Raw genomic sequence first — 12814 nt, forward strand, 5'->3', positions numbered from 1 at the left:
TTAAGCTGCAAACGTACGCCATTTTACCTCTTGTCTTAAATAAGTCACTATTTGTGTTTTTACACAAAGTTTGCTTGTACGACAATCATTAGTTTACTTTATGGATGTAGACTTTTTTTGCATATAGAAAGGAATGGTGTTTTTTTTATTACACTCGTAAATTTAAGACAAGCAAGAGAGTTGCAAATGTTGCCGTATATTACGTTTTTCTTCTTTCTCGTCAGTACACAAAATTGTCCAGACATCATAAAACATGACTTTTCCCCAATAACTCCCTCCTCTTTCCTCGCGCCCGTCTCTCTCTCTCTTTCCCTCATTCCCTCATTGAAACAGATGGCGTTTTATGCTGGGCACAATCAGGACTATTCAGCGTCGGGGAGGGCAGACCCTCCCCACCTGCGCTCAGCCCAATCACAACCTAATGAACACGTTGGGAGCAGTCTGTTCCAAATCACTCCCAGTTGGAGCCAGGGCCACAGGTAACCCCCCTTGCCATCACACTCTGCCCCTTCCCCTCCACCTCACCTCCTTCGCAACAGTGTCCCTGCCCACCCGCCCAAACTGGCTCCATTGGCTCCAGGGTTTAGACCCTCAACTCTGACTCTTAATCAAATCAAGATTCATATCTCTGTGCTGTCAGCATTCCAACACAGCTCAGAGGGGCTGCGTATGCCGCCCAAGCATATACGTAAGTTACACACGGAGCAATATGGATTGACAGCTAAGGTGTTTATGTGTTGGATCTGAATTGGTTCTGTTTGATTTGTGTGTGAGAGCTGTTTTCCCATATGCGTATAGAGATCTATGCTTTTACTATTAATCGTCTCACTCACCCGTGCAAACAAGCACACACATACTACACACCCACATACACACACATATGAAGGAACAGTCAAGGTCCCTGTAAACGCTGTGGCATTAACCACATCAGGCTTACCTGTGTGCCTTATCAGCATGTTTCCATTGCTTCAAAGGGCATCATTTATGCATTTCTGTTCAGAATGTTTGCGCTCTGTTCACACCATATACAGTAGGTTCCATACATGCATCTTTTATTCATGTTTTGAGGTTGAACAAAAATAGAGAAAATCACTTTTTTTTCTTTTCATCTAAGTCACTGTTTACCTGTACGTAACAGCCCCTGGTATATCTTTTTTCCTATCGTGTATGTGTGGGCAGGCGAGGGACAGTTGTATATTGCAGGCAGTTGACACCAGAAGTGTGCTGTAGCCGAGAGCCTCTGACTCTCTGATACACCCTACAACATCCCCAGGGACAAAAGAATGAAACCAGGGCGCCTGCCTCGTCATGTCCCATCAGTTGCTAGAGGACCTCAGAAACCTCAGGCCAACTACCAGCCCCCACGTGGGTGTCCATCACTGGAGTTGACAGGAGCGCTGCCCTGCTGGCTGCCCTTCTTCACTGTCCCTCGGGTCAATCTGCACCTCAATTGGCCCTGCACTGGTGGGTGATGCCTGCTCCTTCTGCCGCATGTCAAAAAGAGCCAGGAGCCACAGAGGAAGTGCAAATATCCTCTAATGGCCTTGATCCAGATGGATGCGCCCATGACAATAGGCCCCCGTGCCTGTGGTTTAGGTGTTTTGTCAGTGAAAAACGCAGAGGCCACCACAATAACACAGCAAAATTATGCATGCAGGCCAAGTACCATTGACATGTTAAGGAGCACTGCCAGTTGCTATGATAATTAAGTTAGCTCATTCCAAGACAGAGAGCTCTTTTCTCTTAACATATCTTTAAAGGCACTCCGGGCACATAAGGCAGGCTTTAAGACAATGGACGTAGGGGGAGAAATAATGGATTCAGTGGGTCACCATTTCTCTGCCCATTTGCTTAACATAGGGCTATACATCTCTGAGTGAATGCTGCTTGATGGGATTGCCTTCAGGGCAGTGTTTTGTGGGTTTTAAATGCATAAGATTGACACATTCTATGAAGTCCATATGGACATCTTAAGGATAAGGTAGATTAAAGGACTGTGTATGAAATATTCAGCTGACCGCTCTACTCCATGACAGTGGCAAACTTTGGATTCTCTTTGTAGAGGCTTGAAATATCGCTCACAAGTGTGATGTTACTTTCTGTAATATCACACTTGCCATGAGTGAACACTGACCTGTTTAAGCAAGCAATAACATCAATGGAATCCCTCTCTGTTCACTTTGCTTTTAACTGGGATGTTTGGTTACATCACGGGGTGTCTGATCTCTATATGCCTCCATAGGCTCTCATTGAGAGTGGCTACTTTGTGTACAGCTGGGGCGTGTTTGGCCAGTAACGTAAAACCAGGAAGCCTTTGAAACCTAACCAAAGGAAGAGGTTGGAAGTTCACTGTTATTTGGAAACTCCAAAGCCTTCCCCTTGGACACACTGGGGTAGGTCAGGGACACCAGCAGTCACCTTTATTCCTGCATCCATGCAGCTGGTGAATGAACTCAAATTCAGGAAAAATATCTGTGTCCTAATTCTTTCTCTTTGAATATTTCAGTGTCTCGATGGTATGCGACTAACTTGTATTTCTTTCATCACTTTTCTGCCAGTACATCAAGAGCAGGTCATCAAAATTGCCCTTCAGTGGTCACTATCCTGTTCATTCTAACCAGATGCCCATGGCGTCTGGTTAGAATGCACTGCCACGCTCATTTTTTTAATATTTCCTCTAAATGGTGCCAATCTGCCACAACAGACAGGCGCTGAGTGAAAAGATTTAAAAATGCGACTCTAGCACTTTCAAGACAGGTCCTCTGTGTTAACAAGATGGTAGTTAATGGTTTTGCTTTTATGGCGGTGGTCGCATGTATAATTAAGCTGCTGTTGTATTTGTCATAAAACTCACCGGGGGTGCAGGAAATGTTGCAGGAGCCATTTTTACTTTGAGCAGTGGAAAATTAAAACCGTCAAACCTCACAATGTTGTTTTGACATCATTCCAATGTTTATGGATTTTCCTGTGTGTGGTTGAGCTTTCGGTATTAAAAAAAAACAGTTAAGTGCCTCACCTTGTGTTTGTTGGGGGGAACAAAGGTTGCAATGTTTGCACAATGCAGATTGTCACTTCTGGGAGGTCTTGCCTCCGGTGCTACTTGTTGAGAAACATGTTGCATGTCTGCCATTAATGGATGTCTGGCTGTTACCGGCATTGTTCCTGAATCACACAGTTCATGGACCATTATTTGGTGCATTTATGGTACAACCATTCGTAACTCCGTCATACCAGGGGATTTTCCTCACTAGCATGTCATGGGGATAATGCCAGACCAACACTTTGAAATGGGAGGGCAATCCTATTGAAACAGGTTTTGCAAAGCCACACTGATAACCTCTTACCCCAGATCATCTCCAGCACATGTGTATTCATGCACGCAAGAAGCACGGACAAAATAACTGAACTCTTGGTCGCCTCAGCCTTTTTAAAGTTGTGTTTCATTTCTGCCTTTTGGAGACAGCCGAAGCAGTATTAGGAATGAATCTCTTACAAGGATTACTGAAACTTAAGGTGGCAGCTTGTCGGCAGAATGTCATGTACTACAGACGTATCGTAGATAAGCCTGATGTATGATTTACCTCCATGGCCCCAGTCATATCTATGGAGATGAGTTGGGGTGTCGTGGTCCTGGTGTCACCTCCACAACACCAGTCCCCTGCTATGCTGATGGCTGTATCTATGCTAATATGGGGATCAGTCGGGCAGAAAGCTCATCTGGCACGTGCTGTCGCTTTATCTTATCACTCTACTCGCCCTGCTCCTTTCTTCACTGCATCACCACATACCTGGCATGCTGCGCACATGAAAAGAGTGCAGCCTCTTCTCACTCTTCCTCCATCTCTCACCTTCACACTTTTCAAATTTCCACATTTCAACTTTTGCTTTCACTGCGTCCGCTTCTGTAATGCTTTATTAAATTATCACATACTGCCACCTTACTGTATCACCGTATGTGCGAGACCTGGCATTGAAATCCCAAGAGGAGCTCAATGAGAGTTATCTAGTTTATTTCATTTCCGGATATCCCGACAAAGTAACACCGCTTTAGTGAGCTTCTCCGTGAGAATATCGTCTGAACAAACTAACAAACCAAACAGTCAAATCAAAAGAACAACCTAAAAAAGTTGCCATATCTTTTTTGATCACGAATGGGTCCGTCCAGACAGTAAATCCTGTCTGACTTAAATAACCTCCCCGCCCCGTCCCTCTTAGCCTCTTTGTCTCCATCGCGCCCTCCCTCCCTGGCATGATTATTTCTTATCATGTATTTATTTGTTTAATCCTGCCCCTCCCCCCAATACACTTGGCGGCCCTCTCCCTATGCACGAGCTGCCTGTCTGGCAACGAGGCCCCCTCATCCCCCACCTCCTCCCACTTGTCCATTTCCAGTCCCCATCCCATCCCCACCCAGCTCCAGCCCAGCCACAATGGGCGGATGTTGCTTCCAGAGCCTCGAAGCTTCATTCGGGGGGAAGAGACCCCCACCTCCTCACTTCATCCTTACATCCCTCCCACTTGCATGTGGCCACCACTAGCCAGTCTCTATGCACACTATAAATAATGGATGCATTAGCATGCATGAATATCTTTTTAGAAGGGGGTGGGAGTGCCTTAATTCATTATTAATCCCCTTCAAGAAAAAAATGGGCCGTGACTCTGGTGGAGCTGGGCCCCTACTAAACCCTGCTTTTGGGACTTTACTTGTCCATGTTGTACTCCTCTTTCTCCCAAAATTGGTGACCAGCTCCACCCAACAAACTACCCTGCCCCCTCTTTATCAAAACTCAATCTCTGCAAAAACACATCTGGAAGGGCGGGGTAATCTGGCATTTTTTGGGGCGGGGTTGGGGGGTTGGGGCAAAGTGTGATCCGAGGACGAACATCTCCAACAACAGCCTGGCTAAGTGTCAGCTGGTTGATTGGAAAAGGGTGGACGCCACTGCTCAGTCAGCTGGTCTGGTTGTACTCCCCTAATATTCCATAGGGATGCAAAGGGATGTTACTTTTTGAAGGTTGGGTAGTCACAGAGCTCCTGACTTTGAAGTTGCCAACAGTGCCATTTGTTTCAAGAGCGGGGCTTGGCTGAGGACGGAAGTATAGAAGCGGGGGTGTGCGTAAGGTGGAGGGGCTAGGAGGGTGGGCACACATAACAAATATGTACAAACATGGTTAGAGAGCGTTAAGTCGTGCATGAGGGTGGGTTGTAGGGAATTATCTGATATTTTTAAACCTGGAGTATTGAGGACATTAGATCAAATACATGGTTTAGAGGTTAAGAGCATGTGTTTCAATGAGATAAATTACTATACAGCAAATTAGCAAAGCATACGGGTTTGATTGTGAGTCTGTGTTTGTGCGTTGGTGTGTGTTTATGAGCAAGATATGAAGTGAGTGTATCTGTGTGACTCCCCTCTGCACCACACACCCCTCTTCTACCACTAGGTTGCACTGCCTGCCTCGCAGCCTCTCCTCCTGCTTACCGCAGCCAGCCGACTAATCCAGCCAATCGTAGACCTTCACAACAGAGCCACATGAGAGCGTCTTCCTATCAAAAAATACTACACACATACATGCATACTTGTATACAGCCCCACACATGGATATCTGCCCACTTTACTCACATTGATACAACATACATAATCCTGTTTGTTCGAATCACCGTGGCATATAAATATAACTAATCCATATAACAAAGCCAAACATATCTTTATTATCCATGTGTTAGTGATACAGGTTGAGTACATTTTTCTTTCAGATTATTGTTAAGTATATTAAAAATATATCAGAAGTGACTATAGCACAACTGGCCAATACCAGGCAAACAGGCCTACTCCTGCAGACAGGTTATTCACTTTTAAATAAAACAATATCTTCTTTTTTTAATGTTGCACTCAGAGAGACTGTTGGGTGTCCTCTCATCCGCTGTCTGTCAGGCAGGGCGATGGCAGCAGGGGTTGTTTTGTTGACACAGAGAGGACCTGGTTTCTGGAATGTTCTCGGCCGACTGTTTGGATCTTGGGTCTATGGTGCGAGGCTGGGGGCTGGTTGTGAGTTGCAGGCACCACACTGTGCCCCTGAACTTCACTCACCCCCTTAAATTCCACTTCCTGGGCAGGAAATTGAAATATTGTGCATTGTTAAGAAATTAACAATGAAAAAAAAGTTGAAATGCACATTTCCCACATTCAAGGAGCAGTAGGCTTTTGTCTCCATGATGTACGAAGCATCATCTATCACGGGGGCCTGCGAGGGGACAGGGGGTAACGCGGAGACCCTCTGTAGATCAGAGATGGGCTGCATGGGCCTGGGTTCAAAGTTAAAGAGGAGAGACCTGATCCCGGGCGAGGAAAGAGGATAGCACTCTTAGCAGGAGTCGACTCTCGGACGTGCTTCCATCACCCGTCCTTCCATCACCCGTCCTGCAGATCACCTCAGTGGGCCGAACTCTCATCAGACAACAGCAATCAGTCTTCCTCAGGCATCAAGAGTATAATATGTGTGTCCTCATTATGACTCTTCCAGGCTGTTTGAATGTGTGTCAAAGGAGGCACAGACCCTTTTAAAGCAATGAGTGGCTTAAAGCTTAAACTCAGCAGTAATAAAGTCCAAAAAGGCCGCGAGCTTGTTTTAAACCGAATAAGAACAGGAAACCTTTTTTAAAAATATGTTATATTTGGACTTCAACAGGTGTCCCCTGACTTTGTGATGAACTTCCTTTTAGAGAGCCTTTCGTATTCCCACAGGTTGTGCTGCACAGTCAAAACAGCCAAAGTGATGATGCCACCTTCATCATTGCATAACCGTAGCCGTAAATGCGCACAGCGTACCAGGAAATGAAACTCGCCAGCGCAGGGGGGGTGTTAGGATGATGTGGATGTGAGTGGTTATATAAAAGTATAGGGCACATGGAATGAGCCAGTGTCCCGTCATTTTAACGCGCTTCTTGTCTGGGTCTGGAAATGTCGCTTCTGCCTGACCTCGTGAACTCGCCTGCCGCGTGACCTCGAAAATTCCCTCTTACGGCTCCCCGAGCACCCCTCCACATCCTTGTGCTCATTTGTAAAGGCTATTGCCCGAGCAGGAAGTGACATCAACGGGTCCAAACAACTAAAAAATATGTCGCAGGACGGGCTGTCTAGGATGTCCATGGACCGGTGTTTGTGAAGGAGGATGCCTCGCACCGGCTCCACAAAAGTGATGCCCATTGAAGGATGCAGGAGAGCGCCCCACGGGCGAGACTGACAAGACGCACTGGAGGCTGAGTGAGTCGCCTGCTGACTGAGTGCTTTGATTCCGTCACTTTCATTCATGCAAGTTCAGATATGATGCCATACTTTGCCCCTCTCTGAAGCCGGTGACGCAGTCCATAGCAGAGGCGAAAAGAGTTGCTGTGTCGGTGTCGCTCTTCAGAGACCGGGGGGGCGAGGTGTGTGTGTGTGTGTGGTGCGATGCAACAGAAAACACTGTTTTGACTGGAATGGCAAGTGCAGGAGGGAGGAATGAAATCGGCGCAGGACTGGTCTGCTGCGCTTTCGGGTATTGTGAGATAATTAACAGATTGTTTTAAGTCTGATTATTAAGTAATCCACTGATCAAATCGAGCGGTTGTGATAAAGTTGACCAAGTCCTATCGTGTTGCTTTGCAAGCGTCCTCTCGAAACATGAATGGCGTCTATTTTTATCCGTCCAGTGCGTGCGTGTGTCGTCCTCACCAGGGAGGCTCTGAGAGAGACCCTGCCGTGCGTCCAGACAGAATGTGCTGCAGTCACGTGGTGTCTGCTATTATCCAACCTCACGTCAGGTGCAGCCTACTGCTGAGGAGAGGCAGCACGAGAGTTTTTATTTCACAATTAAACATTAGATGTTTAGAGAATTGCATACAACTTTAATTTGAGTACCATGGTAATATTTTTTGTAGAGGTAAAAACAAAACAACAAAAAGTTATTTGTTATGATATTAAAATAAGTATAATATCTACACTGATAATCCAACTGCACTTAAAACATGTACACTAAACTTAAACACTGTACAACATAAAGTGTGTTTTCTACTACATGTCTTGATTCCATAACACCAGTTTAGATGTCTTATCACAAAAAAAAGCTGCCTGTCGAAGAAACAGATTGACATGATTTTTCCATCACCTCACCACCTGATGTCCTGACTGGACCTCACATGAAGTGAAGAGATCGTAGTTTGCCTTTTACAGTTAGTAATTATTTATGACATTATCGAGACACACATTCACCTGTCCAATTAATATCGCTACTGGCAGATGTTGGACTTCTCCTTACAGTGCACCTTTTTAAATAACCAGCTTAAATGTAAACTTAAACACTGTAATGGCCATTTTCAACTTTTCTTGTGTCATTATTCCAGTTGGCATTATACACCGGTAGTAATGATCTTAAGACAACAGATTCTCCCCTCGTTATTTGCAGCTAGTTCTTTGTTTATTGAAGTAGTTTGGACAAAGAGATGAATGAACATTCCAGGTTTTCCAATTCTGGAGTTGCACGTTGCTCTGTTCCTCTGGTCTGTCTGGTAAGAACTGTGTGCGCTCCCTCTACCTGTGCCCTCTTCCTGTCACCTATGCCCGCACATTTACAACCCTGTGCATCTAATGACCACCTCCAAGTGTCCCAAAAAAAAAAAAATAGATATATCTAATCAAAATCTGATATGCCAACAATAAACATGGAGTGGCTCCTACAACTCGTGCTTCCACAGATATATTGAGTTGATGTCTTACTGTAAAACCATGCTACATTTCAGTGCTAATAGCTGTTTGCAAGGACAGTAACGAGTACATCTTCTGTTTGTGCACACTGTGAGGGCACTGGTATTTGAAGTAGTTTCTAAAGGCACTTGTAGTGGGGCCATGTAACTCTTCTTTGCACCTGAGCCCCTCTGCTTTTCACGTCAATGAATTTCCCTATTGTGAGATGACAGTAAAGCTAAGTTGAAGAACTTCTACTCAAACTTGAAGCTATTGAAGGTCTTTAATTGGCTCTAAGCGAGTCTTCTGCAATGTGAAATGATGCATGAGCTGTACAGTGGTGCTGCTACTGTATAGGTTTGGCACATGTGTGCAGCGGCCTATGGGATTACTGGTGTATATAACTCACGCTGCTGTTGCCTGTCTGTCTGGAGTGATAGCTTGCGTGTAGACAGCAGTGCTTAATCTCTGGGCTGAATGGGGCGGCCTGTGACTCTGGAAGTAAATGCCTGTGCTCGGTCAGCCTTATCTGGCCCTTGTTGAGGAATGGAGGGGCACAAGAGAGAGGGAAGACTGCTGAGCTGGGCCTCAGGGTGGCAACGCAGCTAAACGCCCCGTTCCGTCGTGGCGTTTTGGGGCCAGTTTGAGGCCAGTTGAAATTAGCCAGACTGGACCAGGGAGCAGGGCCATATATTCTCTGTGGTGAAAGGGTCTGGGCAGGGGGTATATTGGCTCTCGACAGGTGCAGTGGCAGGAAGGCGTCAGGAGTTTAGGGAATCGAAACCAGAGATGAGGCCATACGGCAGCGTCTCTGGCCTTCTGGGGTCAGATGCTCTCCTTCACCCCTGTAGGCTCCAAAGCACAGCGAGAGCCTCTTCCTGCCCGGACACTATATCTCTGTGAATGTATGTGCATTAGTGCATGTGTGCATGGTTATCCTTGTGTGTGTACAGGCATGTGTGCTTAAATGAGTGTGTGTGTGTGTATGGAGTGTTTTATGGGTGTGTGACACCGGGGTGAGAAGATCAGGGGGGCATGTTTTGAGTTGCGGTAATCATCTGTCTGACTCTATCTAGCTCACACTCGCACAAAGAACACTGGGAACACAATTTTTTTTTTAAAAACACCCATATGTCCACTAGTATTATACACCACTCCAGGAGGAGCTTTGATCACTCAGCTGTGAGAGGACGGGTAAAAAAAAAAAATCTGCCATGATTGACAAGTTTTTGATGCCCAAAGTTGTAGCATTGATTCTGCTGAGCAATTAGATTGAATAATAATCTGGACTATTCTTTAGTGTAAAGGGGGAACGCAGAGCTGTTGCACTGGCCATTAGAGGGAGGGAAAGCAGTGTTGCCGACCATGTCATGTTTTTTTTTTTCTTGCTTCCTGGCTGTTCTGCTTGAACTCAATAATCCTGGATACAGCTATTACAAATCCTGCTGTCTTGCCTTGAGACCCCAGACAGGAGACAGGCTCTGCAACTTGGTTTCATTTAGCATTCCTCTGGGCTTTACGGGCAGGTGTTTAACATTACAGGCAGGATATTTATTGTCAACTTTAAAGGCAACTTTCTTTGCTTACCTCTCAATTAGGCACACACACATACAACGTGTGTACTGTAGATGCAAGTGCAGAAATGCATAAAACACACACAAGGACGTTTCATACACGCAACAATCTATTGACAGTAAGGATGCTTAATGGAGTATATTCTCAACCCCTTTTTCCAACACTGTCACACTTTATGCCTTTTGAGGCGCAGATCCACATCCTTAGAATCCACCCCTGACCCGTGACCGTCTCTATCTCCCTGTGTGCACCCCCTTCCCCTCCACCCATTATGCCAGGTCAGTGTATGATGTGGGGTAGAAATGGGTTGGAGGCATGATGGGATGTGTGGCCTGTAATTACCGAAGCTTAGCGGGGCCAGTGGCTGTGATGTGCAATTCCCAAATCAAGGTGCAGCCTGAAGACTCAGCTTGCCCTCTGCTACTTGATTGCTGGCAGCTGGGTGAGCCATGTCAAGTGGCAGGCTGGGAAATGTGAAATCCCAGATAAAGCACAGAGCCCTAAAAAGCCATGAAGCTCCAGTAATGAGGAAAGTGATGGGGTTTGGGGTTTGGGCATGCTTAGCAGGCAGGTAGCAGCCAACTCTTTCTATCTCTCCTGCTTCTCGGTGTCTCTGTATGTGAGAAAGAGAGGCGAGGTGAAGGTGTTTGTATATTTGACTTTTCTAATCCTGGATTTAGAAGGATCCGCCAAACTCCAACAATGCAGAACTGGTGGGTAGGTCGGCCTAGCTGTAGATATACCCAACCTGAATCCTCCCGGGTCACCCTCAGACATAAATCATAACCCTGCAGAACATCCTGCCTATGCCTCTCACGTTTTCCCAGGGCCAATTCCTTTTGAAAATGCATGTTAAAACCCCCGTAACGTTCAATGCTCAAGAGCAGGAGAATAATTCCTGATATGAAAGGCGGCAGTCCGATTTAGAACTATTCTGGAGCTGCTGTAGCAGTTAAACACATTCCTAGTTTTGTGGAGGCCATTATTCCTGCTTCTTAATCACCCCCTCGGCTTTTATAACCTCCCCAAGCCTTTGTGTGTGGCTGGGGGGGGGGGACCACATGTGGGCAGAGACCAGGAAATAACCGCACTGCCAGGCCCTCCCCTTATCAAAGCTAACCACCGCTAACAACGCACAGGACACCAGCGCATATATCATCTCTTTTTAATCATTTTGCATGAATAATATTCTGCCTTAACGTCGAATAAAAATGTTCATTGATGTTCTTTGAATCATGTTGTCAAATAACAAAATGTGTATTTTTGTTATTGTCAACAAACACAATGAAAAGACCAAAACCTACAACAATGTGTCAAGCCCATTCTTTCTGACTGTAAATCTTTTAACAGGAATCACAAATATATATTTAATTTTTCTTTTCAATGCGAGGGAATTCCCTGAAATAACTGGGCTCTGTAATTTTGAGCAAACACTACTCAAACAGGAGGAAACTGTGCCTTTGTTGGGGACCATTTTCAGACATGATTTAATACACATTTAGTGTATTTACAGCAGCAGGACGGTGTGTGTGGGACTCAAAATAAACTACAGTGCCCATGTTCAGCGTAATCATGCATATAACCCAGGGCAATAGTGTGGCACATTGATGTGTTTTTAATAGTTTCAGGGCAACAATGGCGGTCCATGGCACAGAGGAATAAGATATATCGGGGCTTTGGCAACACAGAATTGATGACTTTAACTTTGATGAGGTTTGTGGACGATAAGATAAACAAAACATTACCAGCCTGAAAGTTGTTTTTTCGTTTATTTTGTGCTAAAGCAGAATTTTTTTTTTTTAATTGAACAGCAGGTGCAGAGTGGCGCCTATAAATAAAAAAGTCTGCCTCTTCTGATAAAACAGTGACATATTGGTAATGAGGGCTAGGCCCATGCAACAGAGGGCAGGAGAGGGAAACAGACGCAGAGGGGAAGATGGAGCAAAGTAGACCTCGCTAGTAACCTGCTTCCATCCATCACTCTCTCTTTACCTGCTCCCAGGTTTGCATCGCTGTAGAGAAGATGGAGAGGTGTGATTAAGCTGCAGCGCTTTCTTTTTCTGTGTCTATTACTGAGCTGTTGTTCTTAGTGGATCTTCCACTTACCTAACAGTCTATGAGATGCAGCTAGCCTTTAGCCTCCAGCGTGTCGTTGACAGTATGTGTGAAGGGGCTTGTCTGGCTGATGGTTTAGTTATAGTCAACTGAAACACCTGGGTCCTCAGACACCAAGAAAACCCGGTTCCCTGTAATGGGTGACACCGCTGTCACACCAGGCTTGATGGCATAATCTAGTCTGGTCACAGCCATGCATACTGTTTAGAAGGGGCGGGAATGGGGTGGGGGGTATAGACAGTCATTGCTTGTTTACCCTGCGCCTGGTGACCCCCTGCCAGCAGCTACATCAATTATCACCTTGGAGGAATGTGGGACCCTTGTGTTAAATTCCCTTTGACCCCCCCTGTCGGAGGAGGTCAGGAGGTGGGCGCTCTCTCCGGGGGGGGGGGGGGGGGGGG

The 12814-nt window shown here is 45.8% G+C and overlaps 1 long non-coding RNA gene across 8 annotated transcripts in view; it reads left to right on the forward strand.

Annotated features, from left to right (window-relative positions):
- Positions 1 to 6903: 6903 nt before the first annotated feature.
- Positions 6904 to 12814, forward strand: part of LOC116391879 (uncharacterized) — an 81347-nt gene continuing 75436 nt past the window's right edge. For all 8 annotated transcript variants that reach the window (XR_004213285.1, XR_004213292.1, XR_004213290.1 and 5 more), the window contains exon 1: positions 6904 to 7265. This is a non-coding gene — a long non-coding RNA (uncharacterized LOC116391879). The remainder of the gene's footprint in view (positions 7266 to 12814) is intronic.

The sequence above is a fragment of the Anarrhichthys ocellatus genome, unplaced genomic scaffold (assembly GCF_004355925.1).
Source record: "Anarrhichthys ocellatus isolate YVR2014 unplaced genomic scaffold, GSC_Weel_1.0 scaffold27, whole genome shotgun sequence".
Classification (NCBI taxonomy): Eukaryota; Metazoa; Chordata; class Actinopteri; order Perciformes; family Anarhichadidae; genus Anarrhichthys; species Anarrhichthys ocellatus.